Genomic DNA, 27,726 nt, shown 5'->3' with positions numbered 1-27,726 from the left:
CTACCCCTATGTACAAGAATATAACTACTATAATACTGCCCCCTATATACAAGAATATAACTACTATAATACTGCTCCTATGTTCAAGAATATAACTACTATAATACTGCTCCATGTACCAGAATATATTTACTATAATACTGCTCATATGTACAAGGATATAACTACTATAAAACTCCCCCCTATGCACAAGAATATAACTACTATAATACTGCTACTATGTACAAGAATATAACTACTATAATACTGCCCCCTATGTACAAGAATATAACTACTATAATACTGCCCCCTATGTACAAGAATATAACTACTATAATACTGCCCCTATGTGCAGGAATATAGCTACTATAATACTGCCCCTATGTACAAGAATATAACTACTATAATACTGCCCCTATATAGAAGAATATAACTACTATAATACTGCCCCCATGTACAAAAATATAACTACTATAATACTGCCCCTATGTACAATAATATAACTACTATAATACTGCCCCCTATGTACAAGAATATAACTACTATAATACTGCCCCTATGTACAAGAATATAACTACTATAATACTGCCCCCTATATACAAGAATATAACTACTATAATACTGCTCCTATGTTCAAGAATATAACTACTATAATACTGCTCCTATGTACCAGAATATATTTACTATAATACTGCTCATATGTACAAGGATATAACTACTATAAAACTCCGCCCTATGCACAAGAATATAACTACTATAATACTGCTAATATGTACAAGAATATAACTACTATAATACTGCCCCCTATATACAAGAATATAACTACTATAATACTGCCCCCTATGTACAAGAATATAACTACTATAATACTGCCCCTATGTGCAGGAATATAGCTACTATAATACTGCCCCTATGTAAAAGAATATAACTACTATAATACTGCCCCTATATAGAAGAATATAACTACTATAATACTGCCCCTATGTACAAGAATATAACTACTATAATACTGCCCCTATGAGCAAGAAAATTTCTACTGTAATACTGCCCCCTATGTACAAGAATATAACTACTATAATACTGCCCCTATGTACAAGAATATAACTACTATAATACTGTCCCCTATGTATAAGAATATAACTAATATAATACTGCCCCTATATACAAGAATATAACTACTATAATACTGTCCCCTATGTATAAGAATATAACTACTATAATACTGCCCCTATTTACAAGAATATAACTACTATAATACTGTACCCTATGTATAAGAATATAACTACTATAATACTGCCCCTATGTACAAGAATATAACTACTATAATGCTGCCCCTATGTACAAGAATATAATTACTATAATACTGCTCATATGTACAAGAATATAATTACTATAATACTGCCCCTATGTACAAGAATATAACTATTATAATACTGCCCCTATGTACAAGAATATAACTGCTATAATACTGCCCCAATGTACAAGAATATAACTACTATAATACTGCTCCTATGTACAAGAATATAACTACTATAATACTGCCCCTATGTACAAGAATATAACTACTATAATTCTGCCCCAATGTACAAGAATATAACTACTACAATACTACTCCTACATACAAGGATATAACTACTATAATACTACTCCTATGTACAAGAATATAACAACTATACTACTGCCATAATGTACAAGAATATAACTACTATAATACTGCCCCTATGTACAAGAATATAACTACTATAATACTGCTCCTATGTACAAGAATATAACTACTATGAATACTGCCCCTATGTACAAGAATATAACTACTATAATACTGCTCCTATGTACAAGAATATATTTACTATAATACTGCTCCTATGTACAAGGATATAACTACTATAATACTGCCTCCTATGTACAAGAATATAACTACTATAATACTGCCCCTATGTACAAGAATATAACTACTATAAATACTGCCCCTATGTACAAGAATATATCTTCTATAATACTGCCCCTATGTACAAGAATATAACTATTATAATACTGCTCGTAAGTACAAGAATATAACTACTATAATACTGCCCCTATGTACAAGAATATAACTATTATAATACTGCCCCTATGTACAAGAATATAACTACTATAATACTGCCCCAATGTACAAGAATATAACTACTATAATACTGCTCCTATGTACAAGAATATAACAACTATACTACTGCCATAATGTACAAGAATATAACTACTATAATACTGCCCCTATGTACAAGAATATAACTACTATAATACTGCTCCTATGTACAAGAATATAACTACTATGAATACTGCCCCTATGTACAAGAATATAACTACTATAATACTGCCCCATGTACAAGAATATAACTACTATAATTCTGCTCCTATATACAAGAATATAACTACTATAATACTGCTCCTATGTACAAGAATATAACTACTATAATACTGCTCATATGTACAAGAATATAACTACTATAACACTGCTCCTATGTACAAGAATATAACTACTATAATACTGCTCCTATGTACAAGAATATAACTTCTATAATACTGCTCCTATGTACAAGAATATAACTAATATAATACTGCTCCTATGTACAAGAATATAACTACTATAATACTGTCCTTATGTACAAGAATATAACTACTATAATATACACGTTGTTGTAATTATTACTATTATTGTTAATAGCACACATTTCTTCTTATATAATAATATTCTTTTTGCTTTTCTCTACTACAATACTACTCCTATGTACAAGGATATAACTACTATAATACTACTCCTATGTACAAGAATATAACAACTATAATACTGCCCCTATGTACAAGAATATACAGTTATATGAAAAAGTTTGGGCACCCCTATTAATCTTAAGCTTAATGTTTTATAAAAATTGGTGTTTTTGCAACAGCTATTTCAGTTTGATATATGTAATAACTGTTGGACACAGTAATGTTTCTGCCTTGAAATGAGGTTTATTGTACTAGCTGAAAATGTGCAATCTGCATTCAAACAATATTTGACAGGTGCATAAGTATGGGCACCCTTTTCATTTTCTTGTTTTAAATATTCCTACCTACTTTTTACTCACTTACTAAAGCACTTTTTTGGGTTTTTTAACCTCATTGAGCTTTGAACTTCATAGCCAGGTGTATGCAATCATGAGAAAAGCTACTTAAAGTGGTCACTTGCAAGTTGTTCTCCTGTTTGAATCTCCTCTGAAGAATGGCATCATGGGCTCCTCAAAACAACTGTCAAATGATCTGAAAACAAAGATTATTCAACATAGTTATTCAGGGGAAGGATACAAAAAGCTGTCTCAGAGATTTAACCTGTCAGTTTCCACTGTGAGGAACATAGTAAGGAAATGGAAGAACACAGGGACAGTTCTTGTTAAGGCTAGAAGTGGCAGGCCAAGAAAAACATCAGAAAGGCAGAGAAGAAGAATGGTGAGATCAGTCAAGGACAATCCTCAGACCACCTCCAGAGAGCTGCAGCATCAACTTTCTGCAGATGGTGTCACTGTGCATCGGTCAACTATACAACGCACTTTGCACAAGGAGAAGCTGTATGGGAGAGTGATGCGAAAGAAGCGGTTTCTGCAAGCATGCCACAAACAGAGTCGGCTGAGGTATGCAAAAGCACAATTGGAGAAGCCAATTTATTTTTGGAAGAAGGTCCTGTGGACTGATGAAACCAAGATTGAGTTGTTTGGTCATACAAAAAGGCGTTATGCATGGCGGCAAAAAAACACAGCATTCCAAGAAAAACACTTGCTACCCACAGTAAAATTTGGTGGAGATTCCATCATGCTTTGGGGCTGTGTGGCCAATGCCGGCACCGGGAATCTTGTTAAAGTTGAGGGACGCATGGATTCCACTCAGTATCAGCAGATTCTTGACAATAATGTTCAAGAATCAGTGTTAAAGTTGAAGTTACGCAGGGGATGGATCTTTCAGCAAGACAATGATCCAAAACACTGCTCCAAATCTACTCAGGCATTGATGCAGAGGAACAATTACAATGTTCTGGAATGGCCATCCCAGTCGCCAGACCTGAATATCATTGAACATCTGTGGGATCATTTGAAGAGGGCTGTCCATGCTCGGCGACCATCAAACTTAACTGAACTGGAATTGTTTTGTAAAGAGGAATGGTCAAAAATACCTTCATCCAGGATCCAGGAACTCATTAAAAGCTACAGGAAGTGACTAGAGGCTGTTATTTTTGCAAAAGGAGGATCTACTAAATATTAATGTCACTTTTCTGGTGAGGTGCCCATACTTATGCACCTGTCAAATTTTGTTTGAATGCAGATTGAACATTTTCTGTTAGTACAATAAACCTCATTTCAAGGCAGAAACATTACTATGTCCAACAGTTATTACATATATCAAACTGAAATAGCTGTTGCAAAACACCAATTTTTATAAAACAATAAGCTTAAGATTAATAGGAGTGCCCAAACTTTTTCATATAACTGTAACTACTATAATACTGCTCCTATGTACAAGAATATAACTACTATGAATACTGCCCCTATGTACAAGAATATAACTACTATAATACTGCTCCTATGTACAAGAATATATCTACTATAATACTGCCCCCTATGTACAAGGATATAGCTACTATAATACTGCTCCTATGTAGAGGAATATATTTACTATAATACTGCTCCTATGTACAAGGATATAACTAATATAATACTGCCCCTGATGTACAAGAATATAACTACTATAATACTGCCCCTATGTACAAGAATATAACTACTATAAATACTGTCCCTATGTACAAGAATATATCTACTATAATACTGCCCCTATGTACAAGAATATAACTACTATAATACTACTCCTATGTACAAGAATATAACTACTATACTACTGCCCCCTATGTACAAGAATATAACTACTATAATACTGCCCCTATGTACAAGAATATAACTACTATACTATTGCCCCTATGTACAAGAATGTAACTACTATAAATACTGCTCCTATGTACAAGAATATATCTACTATAATACTGCCCCCTATGTACAAGAATATATCTACTATAATACTGCCCCCTATGTACAAGAATATATCTTCTATAATACTGCCCCTATGTACAAGAATATAACTACTATAATACTGCCCCTATGTACAAGGATATAGCTACTATAATACTCCTCCTATGTACCAGAATATATTTACTATAATACTGCTCCTATGTACAAGAATATATCTACTATAATACTGCCCCCTATGTACAAGGATATAGCTACTATAATACTGCTCCTATGTACAAGAATATATTTACTATAATACTGCTCCTATGTACAAGGATATAACTACTATAATACTGCCCCCTATGTACAAGAATATAACTACTATAATACTGCCCCTATGTACAAGAATATAACTACTATAAATACTGCCCCTATGTACAAGAATATATCTACTATAATACTGCCCCTATGTACAAGAATATAACTACTATAATACTACTCCTATGTACAAGAATATAACTACTATACTACTGCCCCCTATGTACAAGAATATAACTACTATAATACTGCCCATATGTACAAGAATATAACTACTATACTATTGCCCCTATGTACAAGAATGTAACTACTATAAATACTGCTCCTATGTACAAGAATATATCTACTATAATACTGCCCCCTATGTACAAGAATATATCTACTATAATTCTGCCCCCTATGTACAAGAATATATCTTCTATAATACTGCCCCTATGTACAAGAAAATAACTACTATAATACTGTCCGCTATGTACAAGAATATAACTACTATAATACTGCCCCTATGTACAAGGATATAGCTACTATAATACTCCTCCTATATACAAGAATATAACTACTATAATACTGTTCCTATGTACAAGAATATAACTACTAAAATACTGCTCCTATGTACAAGAATATAACTACTATAATACTGCTCCTATGTACAAGAATATAACTAGTATAATACTGCTCCTATGTACCAGAATATATTTACTATAATACTGCTCCTAGAACAAGAATATAACTACTATAATACTGCCCCTATGTACAAGAATATAACTACTATAATACTGCCCCTATGTACAAGAATATAACTATTATAATATAGCTCCTATGTACAAAAATATAACTACTATAATACTGTCCGCTATGTACAAGAATATAACTACTATAATACTGCTCCTATGTACAAGAATATAACTACTATAAATACTGCCCCTATGTGCAAGAATATAACTATTATAATACAGCTCCTATGTACAAAAATATAACTACTATAATACTGTCCGCTATGTACAAGAATATAACTACTATAATACTGCCCCTATGTACAAGAATATAACTACTATAAATACTGCCCTTATGTACAAGAATATATCTACTATAATACTGCCCCTATGTACAAGAATATAACTACTATAATACTACTCCTATGTACAAGAATATAACTACTATAATACTGCTCCTATGTACAAGAATATAACTACTATAATACTGCTCATTTGTACAAGAATATAACTACTATAATACTGCTCCTATGCACAAGAATATAACTACTATATTACTGCTACTATGTACAAGAATATAGCTACTATAATACTGCCCCCCATGTACAAGAACATAACTACTATAATACTGCCCCCTATGTACAAGAATATAACTACTATAATACTGCCCCTTATGTACAAGAATATAACTACTATAATACTGCCCCTATGTACAAGAATATAACTACTATAATACTGCCCCTATGTACAAGAATATAACTACTATAATACTGCCCCTATGTACAAGAATATAACTACTATAATACTGCTCCCTATGTACAGGAATATAACTACTATAATACTGCTCCCTATGTACAAGAATATAACTACTATAATACTGCCCCCTATGTACAAGAATATAACTACTATAATACTGCCCCCTATGTACAAGAATATAACTACTATAATACTGCTCCTATGTACAAGAATATAACTACTATAATGCTGCTGCTATGTACAAGAATATAACTACTATAATACTGCTCCTATGTACAAGAATATAACTACTATAATACTGCCCCCTATGTACAAGAATATAACTACTATAATACTGCTCCTATGTACAAGAATATAACTACTATAATACTGCTCCTATGTACAAGAATATAACTACTATAATACTGCCCCCTATGTTCAAGAATATAACTACTATAATACTGCTCCTATGTACAAGAATATAACTACTATAATACTGCCCCCTATGTACAAGAATATAACTACTATTATACTGCTCCTATGTACAAGAATATAACTACTATAATACTGCCCCCTATGTACAAGAATATAACTACTATAATACTGCTGCTATGTACAAGAATATAACTACTATAATACTGCCCCTTTGTGCAAGAATATAACTACAATAATACTGCCCCTATGTACAAGAATATAACTACTATAATACTGTCCCCTATGTACAAGAATATAACTACTATAATACTGCCCCCTATGTACATGAATATAACTACTATAATACTGCTCCTATGTACAAGAATATAACTACTATAATACTGCCCCCTATGTACAAGAAAATAACTACTATAATACTGCCCCTATGTACAAGAATATAACTACTATAATACTGCTCCTATGTACAAGAATATGCCAATACTTTATCTATAGACACAATGTTCTCTCTTGCCATTAGCTGGGCTGCGCATGTTAACAGCTCTGCAGATATCCTATATACTATATACTTTGTAAATGCTAATAACAAATGTGAATTATTTATCATTCTCTTTTAGATGTTAGCTCTTTGTCCAGCGAAGCTTCTGGCTAAAGGTCTTTAAATTGTTTTTAATGTATTACATAAATTACATGGTAGTTTCTATCTGTACTTGGTATTTAAAGGAAATGTTCAATATTTTTTATTTTTTCTCAAGAACATGCCATTTATTATTGAGAAGGAATAAGATTTCTATTTTTATATTTCTATTTTTTATTCACTTCTTTCTGTTTTACTTTCTTTCTTTTTTCTTCTTTCCTTTTTCAGGATATTTTTCTTTTATTCTTCCTTTCCTTTCTTCCTTCTTTCCCTCCTTTCTTCCTTCCTTCTTCCCTTCCTCCCTCCCTTCGTTCTTCCCTTCTTTCTTTCCTTTTCTCCTTCATTCCTTTCTTCCTTCTTTCCTGCTTTCCTTCCTTCTTCCCTTCCTTCTTTTTCCTTCTTTTTCTCCTTTCATTCTTCCTTCCTTTTCTCCTTTTCTTTCTTCCTTCCTTCCTTCCGTTTCCATTCCCTCCTTTTTACTTCCTTCCGTCCTTCCTTTTTTCCTCCCTCTCTTTTTTTCTACCTATGTGTCTGTAAATTTCTATACATATTTATTACAGTTGAGTAATTTGTTGCAAATTCAATTCATAACCAATTTTTAGGACTTTTGTTAGCGAGTTGAAACTACGGCGAATAGAAGATAACACTATTCACTTTGCACAAATTTCCTAAAATTGTCGCCTTCATTTTATATATATATTAGAAGATTGTTTCAGCCAGAAAAGTATCACTTGATTATGGAAATGGCTGTGTGGGCTTCGCTATAATTCTTTTCATCACATCACATTTAATAGTATTGCAAAGCCTTTATAAAAGCTGAGGCAGGGAATGAAGCAGCTTTATTTGCAGTGAATTTGGATAGTACGACGATATCACAGCTTTTAACTTAGAGATAGGTAGAGAAAGCCATGAAACACTTAATTAAACATTACAGATAATGTGAGACAGCAAAATAGTGAAGAAAGTTAGAGTGTAAGAAAATGGGAATATATTTAATATATAGGAAGAGACAGATAGGAGAGTCACTGTATCTTTGAGGAAGGAGAGTCACTGTTTCCAGGGAGGCACACATATCTGGCTGCTTGCTCGATCATTGTGGTTTTAGGACAAGCCTTTTTTTCAGGGCACTTGAAGGCTTTGGAGAAGTTTTAATTTGCATTGAAACCATTAGTTGCAAAATAAATTTCCTGGCAAAATTTGTCGAAGATGGCAAATTCGAATTTCAAAAGATTTGCTTAGCAGTATTATTTACATGTTTTTGTTGTTTTCTTTTTTTATAATTTTTTTTTTTTAGTTTTTAATAAATTTTTCCTTTTCCTCATTTCTACCCCATTCAAGTAAGAATGTGATGATGTCATCCCAGGTTTCCTTGTTACAATAGTAGATCGGTAGATCACTTTCAACTTTTTTTTTTTTTTTCAGTTTTTGCTTTATACTATTATTATGACTTGACTATTTTTCTCAATCAATGTGACTGATGATATAACACCCCGAAAAATAACATTTTTCATTTTTTTAATTATTATTATTATTATTTACATTTCTAGATAATAGATGGCCGGGACATAAACAATGATCACAATTGATGGGAGCTGTCTTTTAATCTTTCCTCTGTGTTGTAATTTTTTTATGGGGAAAAAAAAAAAGACTGGAAAGAAAGATTAAATCAGTTTTAAAAAAGTTCTAGAAACCCATCGGCAGCAGAAGAAGAGAATTCAGGCCGCTGCATTCCTGTCACATTCTGAAGAGGATACATCCAGCTTAAAGATTTATAGCGGTGCTGAGATTAATATACTCACTATCAGTCTCTGCCAGACAAACTCGGGCCCAGATCAGAAAACTAACAATTGGACTGAACGATACTAGATCTGGTTATGCAGACACACAAAGTTAATTTTAATATTTATTTCCATTAACTTCTTTTCTCTGGCTCGTGTATATTTTTCCTATATTTTTTTAAAATGGGCTTAAAAATAATAAGAATGTGGAAAAAGAACCAAAACTGAAATAACTTGAAACATTGTATTACCTGTACTCACCGATACACAGTTTCCATAACTTAACTATGATTATTAATTATTCATTATTATCCCTGCACTGGCATATGCAGTGTATCCTAGTAGAAAACCTAAAATTGAATAAAAAAAATGAAACATTTCTAATAATTTTTATCCAACTCCTTTCAATAAAATTCCATGTGATCAGCAATATATAGAGGCGATTATCGGAAAATGACATATTGCTTAAATCTGTTTTTTTTTGTGCTGCATGTTTTAAAAGAAATGGCAAGGGTTTTAATTTATTTCATATCATGATCTTTATTAAAAAGCAACAGAGAAAATACTGATATTAAAGTTTACTTCTCGTTGCTTAGGTCTTGTTGTCTGTTGGTGGTGTCCGCTTTTCTAGGCAAGGAGTGCGTTACTCTGAATCAGGTCCCCCGCCGCTTCCCATCCAGCCCCAGCTTTGCCAATTTTAAGGGTACTGTGCAAAAAGTTGCGCCATTGTGTTGCCAAAGTTTCCAAAAATTTTAAGTAAAAAAAAAAAAATGATAGGTCAAAGAAATTCTCCCCATAATTTCCTTTTCTCCTACTGCTCTACCTGTAAATTTGCAAATCACGTGGTAAAGTTATGCAATGGCGCGTGGACCCCTGATCTCCCGGCCTCCGCCATTCTGTTGATGAATAAAGCAATAGAAGGTTTGTACCATCGTCAGGAATCTCTGCACCCCCCGAGACTTCAATGGGGGCTCCTGGAATAGATATTTAATTGCCGATTTTAGCAGGCAAAACAATAAGAACAACCATAAGTAATAATAAATACCGTAAAGAGCTTGACCCTGAAAAGCAAAGGTTTCGCACCGAGGTCAGAAGTCTCTTGTAATTCCGTTACTGTTGCAATTATTTTTTGATGATGTGAAGAAGAAGAAAAATGTGTTTTTGGTAAAAGCAAAGAATGAAAAAAAAAAAATAATAAAATAAAATTAAAAAGAGCGGAGAAATGATAACAATAACAACCAGAATGAAATGAGATGTTTTCATGTCTGTTCCCGACGAATGTATAACCAATAAATCTTTAAAATAGGAAATGTAACAGGTCATTAAAATAACATTTACTGACATTACTCAAAAGAACGAACCTTCAGTGAAGTCATTCCGAGTAATTACTCGTTAACTTTAATTATCTAACTTGTATGAGACAGTGGAAAGCTAATCATTGATACCTTGACTGGTTGCTGTTTTTGTGCTGAAACGGCCCTGTAAACAATGTAACGTTCCCTCGTTCACCCATCCCCTCCCTCCAGGCTGTTTTTGCACTTAAGATACCCATACTCTTTAGAGAACCGTCAACCCATCGCCCCCCCGGCCAACAGCTATTCTCCCTGACTTACCTGCGCACCATACAATCACTCTGGCTCAACTACGTCAAGACTCCTCCTGCCGGGGCTTATGAATGAGGAGGCGCGTTAAAATTCAGCTTACCCAATACATCTTTAGGGACAAGGACAACCCCATACACATTATATAGTCAGAAGGATCATGCAAAATCATTCAGTTCAACGAAAGCTCAGATACACAGATTTGTTATCAGCAAAGTTGTAAGAGGGAAGACCGGGGTGTAAGTACTTTCAGAACAAGGGACCCGGAACTGCCGGGGCCATACCTCTGGTTGCAGGGGGAAGACAGACTTCCAGCACAGGAGTCAGGTGACTGGGAAGCTGGGGGTGTGTCCAGAGTGAGAACTGGAAGGTCAGGTGACCGGAAAACTGGTGGCGTGGCTAGTGAGAGGGAGAGACGAGGACTTTTGCGTGGGAAAGGGAGAGCAGAGTCCCGCTCAGGAGAGCAGTGTGAGAGGGTCCAGGCTCTTGGCTCCAGTACTGGGAGCAAGAGCCGAGTGCAGTGGACCGGAGGAGTCCAGCCGACTAGAGGGAGAAGAGACGCAGGGTCTGTGGAACCGAGCACATTATGGACTAGGGGCTCAGCGGGTAAAACAGGAGACCGCCCGCTGCCGCCAGAAGACGGAGCATTGTTTGGGCAGGGAAGCCCGAAGAAATCAGCACCGGCATCAGCTGGCAACTGCCTTGTGGAGGAAGAGAGTCAGCTAAGTGTAAAAACTGTCGTTTACAATCGATTCGACTCTGCTATATCTAGTTAAACTGTGAACTGTCAGTTAAAGACTTTTACCTGCTACTTCCCTTGTTTTGCTCCATATTTTCCCCTGTTACTCCCTGCGTGGAGATTTACCCTGTTATCATAAACCTCCCCTGTTTATTAACCCTGCATTGGCAGCTCTGTGTTTCTGTGTCGCTGCACCTAAAGTACCCGTGTTACAAAGTAGAGGAGACAAGTCTGGACATGATGAAATCCAACAGCCCTGATTTATCTGTCAAGTGGACCATTTTTTATTTTTATCCCAAATTTTTTACTTCTACATCTGAAGCCCAAAACCCATGGAAAATCAAGAAATTGCGAGGTGATTTCTATAAGAAAAGGAGAGGAAACCAAACACCTTTGTCCTTCCAGACCCACCACTCCATTCCAGACCTGTACGTTTTAATTAAGACACCTCTTTCCCCTCTAGATCCCGCTGTCAGCTCCACACTCTGTCTCTTCTAGACCTTTCCCAATCCCTCTCTCATGTCTCAGTTTCCTATAGACATATTTCTCCCCTCTATAACTGTATATTCTAATCTAGATCTCTCTGTTCCCTTCAGATCATCCTGTCCCCTCCAGGCCCCTCTGTCCCCTCCAGCAGGGCCGGCGTCAGCACCCGGCGCACCGGGGCAAATGCCGGGGCCCTGAGCAGGCAGAGGGGCCCACTGGCGGTCGAGCACCCCGCTGGGCTATGGGCGGAAGAGAGCGGTGTCAGTGCCCGCCCTTCTCCGCCGCTTGCTCAGGGCCCCGGCAGCTGGATACTTACCTCTCCCCGTGCCTCCGCAGATCCGCTGTCTTCCTGCTCTGCGCTCCCTGTGACATCTCAGGTCAGAGGGTGCGGTGACGTCTTTACACCGCGCCCTCCCCTGAGCCGTCACAGGGAGCGCTGAGCGGGAAGACGCCGACAACGCTGGAGTCCGGACCCGAGCAGCTGCAGCAGGTGAGGAGCAGTGAGGTGAGTATTTGATTTTTTTTTTTTTTAATGTATGGAGGCATGGGGCATTATAAAGAGAGGGGGGGACATCCTGCATGGGGCATTATAAAGAGAGGGGGGGACATCCTGCATGGGGCATTATAAAGAGAGGGGGGACATCCTGCATGGGGCATTATAAGGTGGGGAACAGCCTGCATGGGGCATTATAAGGGGGGGAGGCAGCCTGCATAGTGCATTATGTGGGGGGGGGACAGCCTGCATGGAGCATTATAAGGGTGGGGGCTGTATGGGGCATTATGTGGGGGGTAACAGCCTGCATGAAGCATTATAAGGGGGGGACAGCCTGTATGGGGCATTATGTGGGGGGTAACAGCCTGCATGCAGCATTATATGGGGGCCAGTATCCTGTATGGAGCGTTATAAGGGGACCGGTATCCTGTATGGAGTGTTATAAGGGGACCGGTATCCCGTATGGAGAGTTATATGGGGGCCAGTATCCTGTATGGAGCTTTATAAGGGGACCAGTATCCTGTATGGAGCGTTATATGGGGGCCAGTATCCTTTATGGAGCTTTATAAGGGGACCAGTATCCTGTATGGAGCGTTATATGGGGGCCAGTATTCTGTATGGAGCCTTATATGGGGGCCAGTATTCCGTATGGAGCCTTATATGGAGGCCAGTATTCTGTATGGAGCCTTATATGGGGGCCAGTATTCCGTATGGGGCCTTATATGGGGGCCAGTATTCCGTATTGAGCCTTATATGGGGGCAGTATTCCGTATGGAGCCTTGTATGGGGGCCAGTATTCCGTATGGAGCCTTATATGGGGGCCAGTATTCCGTATGGAGCCTTATATGGGGGCCAGTATTCTGCATGGAGCCTTATATGGGGGTCAGTATTCCGCATGGAGCCTTATATGGGGGCCAGTATTCCGTATGGGGCCTTATATGGGGGCCAGTATTCCTTATGGGGCCTTATATGGGGGCCAGTATTCCGTATGGGGCCTTATATGGGGGCCAGTATTCCGTATGAAGCGTTATATGGGGGCCAGTATTCCGTATGGAGCCTTATATGGGGGCCAGTATTCCGTATGGGGCCTTATATGGGGGCCAGTATTCCGTATGGAGCCTTATATGGGGGCCAGTATTCCGTATGGAGCCTTATATGGGTTCCAGTATCCTGTATGGAGCGTTATATGGGGGCCAGTATTCTGTATGAAGCGTTATATGGGGGCCAGTATTCTGTATGGAGCGTTATATGGGGGCCAGTATTCCGTATGGGGCCTTATATGGGGGCCAGTATTCCGTATGGAGCCTTATATGGGTTCCAGTATCCTGTATGGAGCGTTATATGGGGGCCAGTATTCTGTATGGAGCGTTATATGGGGGCCAGTATTCTGTATGGAGCGTTATATGGGGGCCAGTATTCCGTATGGAGCCTTATATGGGGGCCAGTATTCTGTGCGGAGCGATTCACCGGTTTCTGAGCTATTGTGGAATTTACAATAGATATCACTCGTGTAATGTAAGAAGTGAAATCTTTGCATTGTACTATATATATATATATATATATATATTTCTCCGCCGTATCTCTGCATCATGAATCGTGGTATGTGTTAAAGGGGCCCACTAAGACTCTTTCGCCCGAGGCCCGGAAAAACCTGGAGCCGGCCCTGCCCTCCAGACATCTTTGTTCTCTGTAGACCCCTCTGTACTCTCTGAACTCATTTCTCTACTCCATGCTCCACAATCCCAAACCAGACTTTTTTGTCTTTCTCCATACACCTCAGTCCTCTCCAGATTCATCTTTCTTCTGCAGACTCCTCTGTCCACTCTGGATACCTCTGTCCCCTTCCAGACACTCCTGTCCACCACCAGATCTATCTCTCCCCTACAAATGTCTCAGTCCCCTCTATATGCAACTCTTTCATCCAGACCCTTCTGTCATCTCCAGATCTCTCTCTTCTCATCAGACCCCTTTGTTTTCTTCAGACCATCTCCACCCTCCAAAACCCCATGTCCCATTCCAGACCCCTCTGTCCCTTTCAGGCCCATATTTCCATTTCAGACCATTCCATTACTCTCTTTCTTCAGACCCCTCTGTCCCCTCAATACCATCACTCCTTCTGGACCCCTATGTTCCTTCCAGACCCATCTCTCCCCTGAACTGTCCTCTATTGAGTCATCTCTTTTCTCAAGAACTTTCTGTCCCCTTTAGACCCATTTCACTCATCAAGACTCCTCTGTCCCATCCACTGCCCCTCTCTAGACACTACTGTCCAGCTTCAGAGATGTCTGTTTCCTTTAGCCAAGATCTATCTGTCCCCTACAAACTTCTAAGTCCCCTCTAGACCCAGCTCTTCCATCCAGATCCTTCTGTACTCTCCAAATCTATCTCTCCTCTTCAGATCCCTTAATACCTTTCAAACCATCTTCTCACTCCAATCTCCTACAGTGGGGAAAATAAGTATTTGTTACACTGCCGATTTTGCCAGTTTTCCCACCTACAAAAAATGAAGAGACCTGTAATTTTTATCGCAGGTCACTTCACCTGTGAGAGACAGAATCTAAAAAAAAATCTAGAAAATCACATTGTATGATTTTTACATAATTAAATTGCATTTTAATGCATGAAATAAGTATTTGATCACCTACCAACCAGCAAGAATTCTGGATCTCACAGACCTGTTAGTTTTCTTTAAGAAGCCTCCTACTCTGCACTCATTACCTGTATTAATTGCATCTGTTTGTTTGAACTCGTTACCTGTATAAAAAAAACACCTGTCCACACATTCAATAAAATTAATTAAACTTGGATCTGCATCTCCTATTCTTCTTCCACAATAGCACATTAACCCATTGCTTTCAGTTCTGTTTCTTTCATTTTTCATTGTGGGTCTGCAGCAGCCTTTAACTCTATCAGTGGTTCACCAGGTGAATATCAGTGTGCATGTTCTTTTATCACTGTTTAACCCAGATAAGACCCTATTTGCACTTTTTATCCCTCCCAGCATTTGTCTCTCTATTATTCACACACTCAATCAATCACACTTCAACCTCTCCACCATGGCCAAGACCAAACAGCTGTTTAAGGACACCAGGGACAAAATTGTAGACCTTCACAAGGCTGGGATGGGCTACAATGACCTGAAGAGAGCTGGAACCACAGTCTCAAACATTACTAACACACTATGCCGTCATGGATTAAAATCCTGCAGGGCACGCAAGGTCCCCCTGCTCATGCCAGCACATGTCCAGGCTCGTTTGAAGTTCAGCAATGACCATCTGTATGACACAGAGGAGGCATGGGAGAAGGTCATGTGGTCAGATGAGACCAAGAAAGAACTTTTTGATATCAACTCCACTCGCCATTTTTGGAGGAAGAAGAATGATGAGTTCAATCCCAAGAACACTGTCTCAACCATAAAGCATGGTGAGGGAAACCTCATACTTTGGGAATACTTTTCTACAAAGGGGACAAGATGACTGCACTGTATTGAAGGGAAGATGGATGGGGTCATGCATCGCGAGATTTTGGCCAACAACCTTCTTCCCTCAGTAAGAACATTGAAGGTGGGTCGTGGCTGGATATTCCAGCATGACAATGACCCTGCTCTGTTTTTCTATTGTATCAAATACTTATTTCATGCAATAAAATACAAATTAATTATGTAAAAATCATACAATGTGATTTTCTGGTTTATATTTTTAGATTCTGTCTCTCACAGGTGAAGTGTACCTACGATAAAAATTACAGACCTCTCCATTCTTTGTAGGTGGGAAAACTTGCAAAATCGGCAGTGTATCAAATACTCATTTTCCCCACTGTATGTTCCATTCCTGACCCCTTTGTCCCCTTCAAACCAATATTTCAATTTCATACCTTTCCATCCTCACTTTTTTCTTCAGATCTCTTTGTCCCCTCATACCCTCACTCCCTCCAGATCTATCGGTTCCTTCCAGATCCATCTCTCCCCTCATCTGTCCCCCTATAGAGTCATTCCTTCTCTCCAGACCGCTCTGTCCTCATTAGACATCTTTGTCATGCCCATACAATGTGTATGATGGCCTTTCCGGGCTTATACCGCTCCATCCATATTGTTCTCTTTTCCATCATTTGAAGAAGAGATGATAAATATGACCTTTAGATGTTCCCACTATGGAGGTGGAATAAGTTTTTATTATTTCCCGTATATCTTTTAGTACAAACTTTTGATATAATCTGGCTTTTCTCTATAGTATTTAAAACTCATATTCAACCCACGTACGTTTGTTCCCGTCTCTTCCGATTTATTTTGCATTTACAACCACTATTTTTGGCCCATTCCTCAAATGCGAAAGCAAATAACTATTTGATTTACTCCTCTCCAATGTCAAACCACAGATCTTCTCTTTATCAAAGAGGCATCTATTGTCTTTCCCTCCTGTCGCTGTGTCGCAGTGCACAGCTGGTTCGCAGTCTCACTGGTTACTAACCACTTACTGGAACAGTTTGAGGTCCACATTCAGCCGACTGATCGGAGAAATGTTTCAGGATTTACAAAACTTTTTCCTACCGAAGTTTTCTAGAAAGGATTCAGTTTGCTTTAGGGCTTGGAATATTAGTTCCACAATGTTGAGAAGACGATCTATAATGCAAATTTTGGAAAAAACAAATAAACTGTCTTTGGATGAAATCAATCAGCTTCTGTCTCATGGGTTACTTTACTTTTTCTCTTCTTCTGGATCAACACAGATAGATGTTTTCATGATAGAACTGTTACTTACCTGTCCCGGCTGCAGCGCCATTCTCTCCATATTTCTTCCACGTTGGTCGGCCTCTTCTGCTCCTGTGTTTGACAGGTTACTATGATAACTACGGACGTACCCCTGAGGTCACGCATTTAGGCCTTATTGGCTGGCTCAGATGGGGGAAAAGCTTGTCACTGCAAGCAGTCTTTTGGACTTTGCTTCATTTCTGCGCCACCTCACATACTCAGGTTGGCCAAGCCACTGAGTTATGAGTACATTACCACAACAGAGTTTCCTTATATACCCAGGTCTGTTGTACGGCTGGGCTCTGCTACATCACCTCAACTGCGTCTTCTAATATACCCAGCTCTGCTGTATGTTTGGGCTCTGCTACATTAACACAACTGAGTCTCCTGAAATACTCAGCTTTGCTGTGCCGCTGGGCTCTGTTACATCACCTCAACTGAGTCTCCTAATATGCCCAGCTCTGCTGTATGGCTGGGCTCTGCTAAAACATCTCAACTGAGTCTCCTATTATGCCACGTTCTGCCTGTATGACTGGGCTCTGCAACATTAACACAACTGTGTCTCCTGATATACTCAGCTCTGCTGTGCCACTGGGCTCTTCTACATCACCACAACTGAGTTTCCTGATATTTTCAGCTATGCTGTACCACTGGGCTGTGCTACATCACCACAACTCAATTTCTTGATATACTCAGCTGTGCCGTGCCACTGGGCTCTACGACATCACCAAAACTGAGTATCCTGGTATACTCAGCTCTGTTGTGCTGCTGGGCTCTATTACGTCCCTACAACTGAGTCTCCTGGTATGCTCAGCTGTGATGTGCTGCTGGGCTCTGCTACATTACCACAAGTGAGTCTCATGATATAATCAGCTCTGTTGCGTGGCTGGGCTTTGTTATGTCATTGCCAGTGAGTCTCCGGATACAGCCATTTCTGTTGTGCTACTGGGCTCTGCTATATCACAAGTATAATTTTTGACATTCCCAGCTCTGCTATACCATCGGGCAACACTACATCACCACAGTCTTATAAAAAAAAACAGGTTTGCTGTGCTGCTGGACTCTACTACATCAACAAACATGATTTTCCAGGCATACGAGGCTCTGCTGTGCCTCTAAGCTCTGCTACATCACCTCAACTGGGCTTCCTGATATACCTGGTCCTTCTGCATCGTTCCAGCTGCTCTGCTGGGCTACACTATAACTGCAATTCCAGACAAAGGGCTCCGAGAATCAACCTGACCAGCGGCACAAGAGCAGATTTCCTGGTATTCACAAAATGTGGTTAGAATGAAAGAAATTCCCTTGAAATGTGTTTTTTATTTTTTTTAGATCCATGCAGACTGTAAGGACAAGTCAGGAGTTATACTTCAGCAAGAGTTAAATACGATGAAGACTGTTACCTCTGCACTCTGTGGTTTAGCAAGAGGCAGAGTAATAAAATAACACAACTAACTGAGGGATCAGACTGCACATAGTGTAGTCTGTTACAAATGAGACACAAGGACACTTTATAATATGGGATTTTTTTTATTAAGACTTTTTACAATGTTATATTTATTGCATTGGATCAATAAAACAAATTAAGGAAAAATATACATCACCTTTAAAAACACATTAATAGATATCTAGATTCATAGTTAAGTCTATAAGACAAGTAATGGAGGAAGAGACGAAACGCGCGTTGGGGCAGCAGCCAAGCACTTGGGAACAGCACTATGGCACTTTATTCAGGTATATTCAAGTTGATCACTATTATATTTTGATACTTTGTGGTATATACCTTGTATGGACACAGGTTCAGTGGATCAAACATACCATCTGATGGCATTGTGTTTGCACATGGCACATGTGATAATTACTATATTGTTATAGTGATATAAATATAATTCATACCATGCATATATTTACACAGTTTGGCTAACAGCCATTCTTTTGTATTCTGTGCAAACCATAAAATATCAGTGGTTACACTTACCCACTTACCTGTAGTAATACCTTCTCCGTATACAACATATGGTGATATCAACTGAATACAAACTCTATGTGGGTTAATACTTACCTATTTATCTGTAGTATGACCGATTTTTTTGACATTATATGGTGATACCTGCCTGCGTATTTTTTGAAGCACTGTTTTTTGCCATTGTTTTAATTTGAATATTTAATACAATGGATTTTATATGGTCTCAATATACTCATATTTTCTGAAATTTATTTTTCGGAAACAAGTGTTGTTAAGACATGTAACGGGCAGAGATACTATGTAAAGGGATGAGATGCCGCGGGCAGGTGTCACATCTCCAAACAGAACTTCTAGGAACCTTTGATACATTTTATCACTGATGTTTGTATGCCTAATGTATTATTTTGCAAGAATTCTTCTCTTATCATTTAAAAAAATGCTCATCTTGTCGCTCACTGGACCCATGGCTCGCTGTGCGCTCCTCAAGTCTCCACTCAAGTTTGGATTCAGAATAAAAACTTTTCTTTGTTTTTTTTTCCCCTCGAAATTTAAGACAAGTTGCCTTCAAACAAATTTGCTCATCTCTAACTCTGAAAAATAATCATAATTACAATGTATTCTGTTAGGAGAGGTTTATGCTCTATGGACCCGATTCATTATTTGTTGCTTCTTTGAAGTAACTCTTGCTCTGTCTTGAGGTAATCATTGACAGTTTTTCTTTTCTTTTCTTTTTACAAATTTTAAAACTTTGATTGTGACTTTTTAGAGCAAAAAAAAAAAGTTCCTTGTTTTGCTAAAATGTCATGAAATTTGTGTAAAAAAAAAACATAGAAAAGAAAAACTTAATAACACTGCAGGGTGAACTAGAGAGCATGAACGTGAAAAATTGTCAGACTTTAGAAACAAGTTACAATTAATGAATTAGATGAAAGTATCTGGAAATTCTAAACAATGGCGAAGAGTGAAATAAAAGTAAAGGTGAACGTGTAAATAATAGACTTCAAATATAAGAAAGAACAAAAAGGTGCAAATAAAAAACAGGTGAAAAACACAGAAAACAAGACGAAGTAAGGTGCAAGTGCAAGAATGTATCAGGCTTCTATAGGGTCAGTTCAGTAGATGGCATTTTGCATAACTGTCTTAATGACGGATGAGCTATATTGAGATGCACCTAATCATTAAATGTGTACGCCCTAGTAATTACACCATGTTGGAGGTATAAATTATCACAAATTAGTTGAGTGCACTTGGCCACACCCCATTCTGCAACAGCTCCGCCCACTTTTCTAAAAATGCCAAATGTGGCATAAAAACGCCAAAAGATGAAAAGAAATCTGTCACTTCAAATTGCGCAAAAAATTAGCATTTTTTTTCTAAGTGTTTTATGCCAGAATTCTGGCAAACAGACTAATGAATTGGGCCCTATGTGTCTGTATGTGGCCACCCAGTGGTTGTGATAGGAATTGCAGCCTGCCAAGGGTTTTGCTGGGATGTAATTAGAATGTATTGAATTGTATCATGAAAAATTGGAGTCCTTAAAATATGTAGGATGGATGGAGAACAGGCATGGGTTTTCTATCGTCATGCACTTTGTATAATCGGATTACAATAACTGGTCCTATAGATTTCCCTCATTTTATCCTATGTGCACAGGCTACATTTTTATTCTGTACTTTGCAGGAAGGTAATTTCTAAGATGATATCTGCAAGGAGAATAAGAACAGTGCACAGCAAGCAGATTCCAGGGCCAGGCAGCACACATGGCTTCATTACTGATTTACAAAGTATGATAAATTTGACTGAATCAGCAAAAGTCAGAAGGAGAAGCAGCGACTGCTCAGTGCATCCTAGGAGAAGTGTCAGGGAACAGGAGATCCTGCAAGACAAGAATGTATAGACCAGATCACTACTGACAATCCTGACAATATTCTGCACAGCGACAAAGAAGCCTCTCAGGGAGAGGTAATGAGCTTCTAGATACAATAATGCAAAATATCATGTTACCATGTACGGAGAGAACTAATTTACATAAGAAGTTGAGTCACTGTGTACATACATTACTGATCCTGAGTTACCTCCTGTATTATACTCCAGAGCTGCACTCACTATTCTGCTGGTGCAGTCACTGTGTACATACATTACATTACTGATCCTGAGTTACATCCTGTATTATACTCCAGAGCTGCACTCACTATTCTGCTGGTGCAGTCACTGTGTACATACATTACTGATCCTGAGTTACCTCCTGTATTATACTCCAGAGCTGCACTCACTATTCTGCTGGTGCAGTCACTGTGTACATACATTACATTACTGATCCTGAGTTACCTCCTGTATTATACTCCAGAGCTGCACTCACTATTCTGCTGGTGCAGTCACTGTGTACATACATTACATTACTGATCCTATACTGATCCTGAGTTACCTCCTGTATTATACTCCAGAGCTGCGCTCACTATTCTGCTGATGCAGTCACTGTGTACATACATTACATTACTGATCCTGTACTGATCCTGAGTTACCTCCTGTATTATACTCCAGAGCTGCACTCACTATTCTGCTGGTGCAGTCACTGTGTACATACATTACATTACTGATCCTATACTGTTCCTGAGTTACATCCTGTATTATACTCCAGAGCTGCACTCACTATTCTGCTGATGGAGTCACTGTGTACATACATTACATTACTGATCCTGAGTTACCTCCTGTATTATACTCCAGAGCTGCACTCACTGTTCTGCTGGTGCAGTCACTGTGTACATACATTACATTACTGATCCTGAGTTACCTCCTGTATTATACTCCAGAGCTGCACTCACTATTCTGCTGTGCTGGTGCAGTCACTGTGTACATACATTACATTACTGATCCTGAGTTACATCCTGTATTATACTCCAGAGCTGCACTCACTATTCTTCTGATGCAGTCACTGTATACATACATTACATTACTGATCCTGAGTTACATCCTGTATTATACTCCAGAGCTGCACTCACTATTCTTCTGATGCAGTCACTGTGTACATACATTACATTACTGATCCTGAGTTACATCCTGTATTATACTCCAGAGCTGCACTCACTATTCTTCTGATGCAGTCACTGTATACATACATTACATTACTGATCCTGAGTTACATCCTGTATTATACTCCAGAGCTGCAATCACTATTCTGCTGGTGCAGTCACTGTGTACATACATTACATTACTGATCCTGAGTTACATCCTGTATTATACTCCAGAGCTGCACTCACTATTCTGCTGGAGCAATCACTGTGTACATACATTACATTACTGATCCTGTACTGATCCTGAGTTACATCCTGTATTATACTCCAGTGCTGCACTCACTATTCTTCTGGTGCAGACACTGTGTACATACATTACATTACTGATCCTGTACTGATCCTGAGTTACATCCTGTATTATACTCCAGAGCTGCGCTCACTATTCTGCTGGTGCTGTCACTGTGTACATACATTACATTACTGATCCTGAGTTGCATCCTGTATTATACTCCAGAGCTGCACTCACTATTCTGCTGGTGCAGTCACTGTGTACATAAATTACATTACTGATCCTATACTGATCCTGAGTTACCTCCTGTATTATACTCCAGAGCTGCGCTCACTATTCTGCTGGTGCAGTCACTGTGTACATACATTACATTACTGATCCTGTACTGATCCTGAGTTACCTCCTGTATTATACTCCAGAGCTGCACTCACTATTCTGCTGGTGCAGTCACTGTGTACATACATTACATTACTGATCCTATACTGTTCCTGAGTTACATCCTGTATTATACTCCAGAGCTGCACTCACTATTCTGCTGATGGAGTCACTGTGTACATACATTACATTACTGATCCTGAGTTACCTCCTGTATTATACTCCAGAGCTGCACTCACTGTTCTGCTGGTGCAGTCACTGTGTACATACATTACATTACTGATCCTGAGTTACCTCCTGTATTATACTCCAGAGCTGCACTCACTATTCTGCTGGTGCAGTCACTGTGTACATACATTACATTACTGATCCTGAGTTACATCCTGTATTATACTCCAGAGCTGCACTCACTATTCTTCTGGTGCAGACACTGTGTACATACATTACATTACTGATCCTGTACTGATCCTGAGTTACATCCTGTATTATACTCCAGAGCTGCACTCACTATTCTTCTGGTGCAGTCACTGTGTACATACATTACATTACTGATCCTGAGTTACATCCTGTATTATACTCCAGAGCTGCACTCACTATTCTGCTGGTGCAGTCACTGTGTACATACATTACATTACTGATCCTGAGTTACATCCTGTATTATACTCCAGAGCTGCACTCACTATTCTGCTGGAGCAATCACTGTGTACATACATTACATTACTGATCCTGTACTGATCCTGAGTTACATCCTGTATTATACTCCAGAGCTGCACTCACTATTCTTTTGGTGCAGACACTGTGTACATACATTACATTACTGATCCTGTACTGATCCTGAGTTACATCCTGTATTATACTCCAGAGCTGCGCTCACTATTCTGCTGGTGCTGTCACTGTGTACATACATTACATTACTGATCCTGAGTTACATCCTGTATTATACTCCAGAGCTGCACTCACTATTCTGCTGGTGCAGTCACTGTGTACATACATTACATTACTGATCCTGAGTTACATCCTGTATTATACTCCAGAGCTGCACTCATTATTCTGCTGGTGGAGTCACTGTGTACAAACATTACATTACTGATCCTGAGTTACATCCTGTATAATACCCCAGAGCTGCACTCACTATTCTGCTGGTGCAGTCACTGTGTACATACATTACATTACTGACCCTGAGTTACATCCTGTATTATACTCAAGAGCTGCACTCACTATTCTGCTGGTGCAGTCACTGTGTACATACATTACATTACTGATCCTGAGTTACATCCTGTATTATACTCAAGAGCTGCACTCACTATTCTGCTGGTGCAGTCACTGTGTACATACATTACATTACTGATCCTGAGTTAGCTCCTGTATTATACTCAAGAGCTGCACTCACTATTCTGCTGGTGCAGTCACTGTGTACATACATTACATTACTGATCCTGAGTTACATCCTGTATTATACTCCAGAGCTGCACTCACTATTCTGCTGGAGCAGTCACTGTGTACATACATTACATTACTGATCCTGAGTTACATCCTGTATTATACTCCAGAGCTGCACTCACTATTCTGCTGGTACAGTCACTGTGTACATACATTACATTACTGATCCTGTACTGATCCTGAGTTACATCCTGTATTATACTCCAGAGCTGCACTCACTATTCTGCTGGTGCAGTCACTGTGTACATACATTACATTACTGACCCTGAGTTACATCCTGTATTGTACTCCAGAGCTGCACTCACTATTCTGCTGGTGCAGTCACTGTGTACATACATTACATTACTGATCCAGAGTTACCTCCTGTATTATACTCCAGAGCTGCACTCACTATTCTGCTGGTGCAGTCACTGTGTACATACATTACATTACTGATCCTGAGTTACATCCTGTATTATACTCCAGAGCTGCGCTCACTATTCTGCTGGTGCAGTCACTGTGTACATACATTACATTACTGATCCTGAGTTACATACTGTATTATACTCCAGAGCAGCACTCACTATTGTGCTCGTGCAGTCACTGTGTAGATACATTACATTACTGATCCTGAGTTACATCCTGTATTATACTCCAGAGCTGCACTCACTATTCTGCTTGTGCAGTCACTGTGTACATACATTACATTACTGATCCTGAGTTACCTCCTGTATTATACTCCAGAGCTGCACTCACTATTCTGCTGGTGCAGTCACTGTGTACAAACATTACATTACTGATCCTGAGTTACATCCTGTATTATACTCCAGAGCTGCACTCACTATTCTGCTGGTACAGTCACTGTGTACATACATTACATTACTGATCCTGTACTGATCCTGAGTTACATCCTGTATTATACTCCAGAGCTGCACTCACTATTCTGCTGGTGCAGTCACTGTGTACATACATTACATTACTGATCCTGTACTGATCCTGAGTTACATCCTGTATTATACTCCAGAGCTGCACTCACTATTCTGCAGGTGCAGTCACTGTGTACATACATTACATTACTGATCCTGTACTGATCCTGAGTTACATCCTGTATTATACTCCAGAGCTGCACTCACTATTCTGCTGGTGCAGTCACTGTGTACATACATTACATTACTGATCCTGTACTGATCCTGAGTTACATCCTGTATTATACTCCAGAGCTGCACTCACTATTCTGCAGGTGCAGTCAATGTGTACATACATTACATTACTGATCCTGGACTGATCCTGAGTTACATCCTGTATTATACTCCAGAGCTGCACTCACTATTCTGCAGGTGCAGTCAATGTGTACATACATTACATTACTGATTCTGTACTGATCCTGAGTTACATCCTGTATTATACTCCAGAGCTGCACTCACTATTCTGCAGGTACAGTCACTGTGTACATACATTACATTACTGATCCTGTACTGATCCTGAGTTACATCCTGTATTATACTCCAGAGCTGCACTCACTATTCTGCTGGTGCAGTCACTGTGTACATACATTACATTACTGATCCTGTACTGATCCTGAGTTACATCCTGTATTATACTCCAGAGCTGCACTCACTATTCTGCAGGTGCAGTCAATGTGTACATACATTACATTACTGATCCTGTACTGATCCTGAGTTACATCCTGTATTATACTCGAGAGCTGCACTCACTATTCTGCTTGTGCAGTCGCTGTGTACATACATTACATTACTGATCCTGAGTTACCTCCTGTATTATACTCCAGAGCTGCACTCACTATTCTGCTGGTGCAGTCACTGTGTACATACATTACATTACTGATCCTGAGTTACATCCTGTATTCTACTCCAGAGCTGCACTCACTATTCTGCTGGTACAGTCACTGTGTACATACATTACATTACTGATCCTGTACTGATCCTGAGTTACATCCTGTATTATACTCCAGAGCTGCACTCACTATTCTGCTGGTGCAGTCACTGTGTACATACATTACATTACTGATCCTGTACTGATCCTGAGTTACATCCTGTATTATACTCCAGAGCTGCACTCACTATTCTGCTGGTGCAGTCACTGTGTACATACATTACATTACTGATCCTGTACTGATCCTGAGTTACATCCTGTATTATACTCCAGAGCTGCACTCACTATTCTGCTGGTGCAGTCACTGTGTACATACATTACATTACTGATCCTGTACTGATCCTGAGTTACATCCTGTATTATACTCCAGAGCTGCACTCACTATTCTGCTGGTGCAGTCACTGTGTACATACATTACATTACTGATCCTGTACTGATCCTGAGTTACATCCTGTATTATACTCCAGAGCTGCACTCACTATTCTGCTGGTGCAGTCGCTGTGTACATACATTACATTACTGATCCTGAGTTACATCCTGTATTATACTCTAGAGCTGCACTCACTATTCTGCAGGTGCAGTCACTGTGTACATACATTACATTACTGATCCTGTACTGATCCTGAGTTACATCCTGTATTATACTCCAGAGCTGCACTCACTATTCTGCTGGTGCAGTCGCTGTGTACATACATTACATTACTGATCCTGTACTGATCCTGAGTCACATCCTGTATTATACTCCAGAGCTGCACTCACTATTCTGCAGGTGCAGTCACTGTGTACATACATTACATTACTGATCCTGTACTGATCCTGAGTTACATCCTGTATTATACTCCAGAGCTGCACTCACTATTCTGCTGGTGCAGTCACTGTGTACATACATTACATTACTGATCCTGTACTGATCCTGAGTTACATCCTGCATTATACTCCAGAGCTGCAGTCACTATTCTGCTGGTGCAGTCACTGTGTACATACATTACATTACTGATCCTGAGTTACCTCCTGTATTATACTCCAGAGCTGCACTCACTATTCTGCTGGTGCAGTCGCTGTGTACATACATTACATTACTGATCCTGAGTTACATCCTGTATTATACTCTA

The 27,726-nt window shown here is 39.0% G+C and overlaps 1 long non-coding RNA gene across 1 annotated transcript in view; it reads left to right on the top strand.

Annotated features, from left to right (window-relative positions):
• Positions 1–11,896, top strand: part of LOC141153501 (uncharacterized) — a 534,371-nt gene extending 522,475 nt beyond the window's left edge. The window contains exon 4 of the long non-coding RNA XR_012247312.1: positions 9,365–11,896. This is a non-coding gene — a long non-coding RNA (uncharacterized lncRNA). The remainder of the gene's footprint in view (positions 1–9,364) is intronic.
• The last annotated feature ends 15,830 nt before the right edge of the window (positions 11,897–27,726 follow it).

This window comes from Phyllobates terribilis, unplaced genomic scaffold (genome assembly GCF_046119375.1).
Source record: "Phyllobates terribilis strain yellow unplaced genomic scaffold, ASM4611937v1 Scaffold_7__3_contigs__length_470593459, whole genome shotgun sequence".
Taxonomy (NCBI): domain Eukaryota; kingdom Metazoa; phylum Chordata; class Amphibia; order Anura; family Dendrobatidae; genus Phyllobates; species Phyllobates terribilis.
The sequence above is the reverse complement of the archived record's forward strand: the minus strand, read 5'-3'. Positions and strand labels throughout refer to the sequence as shown.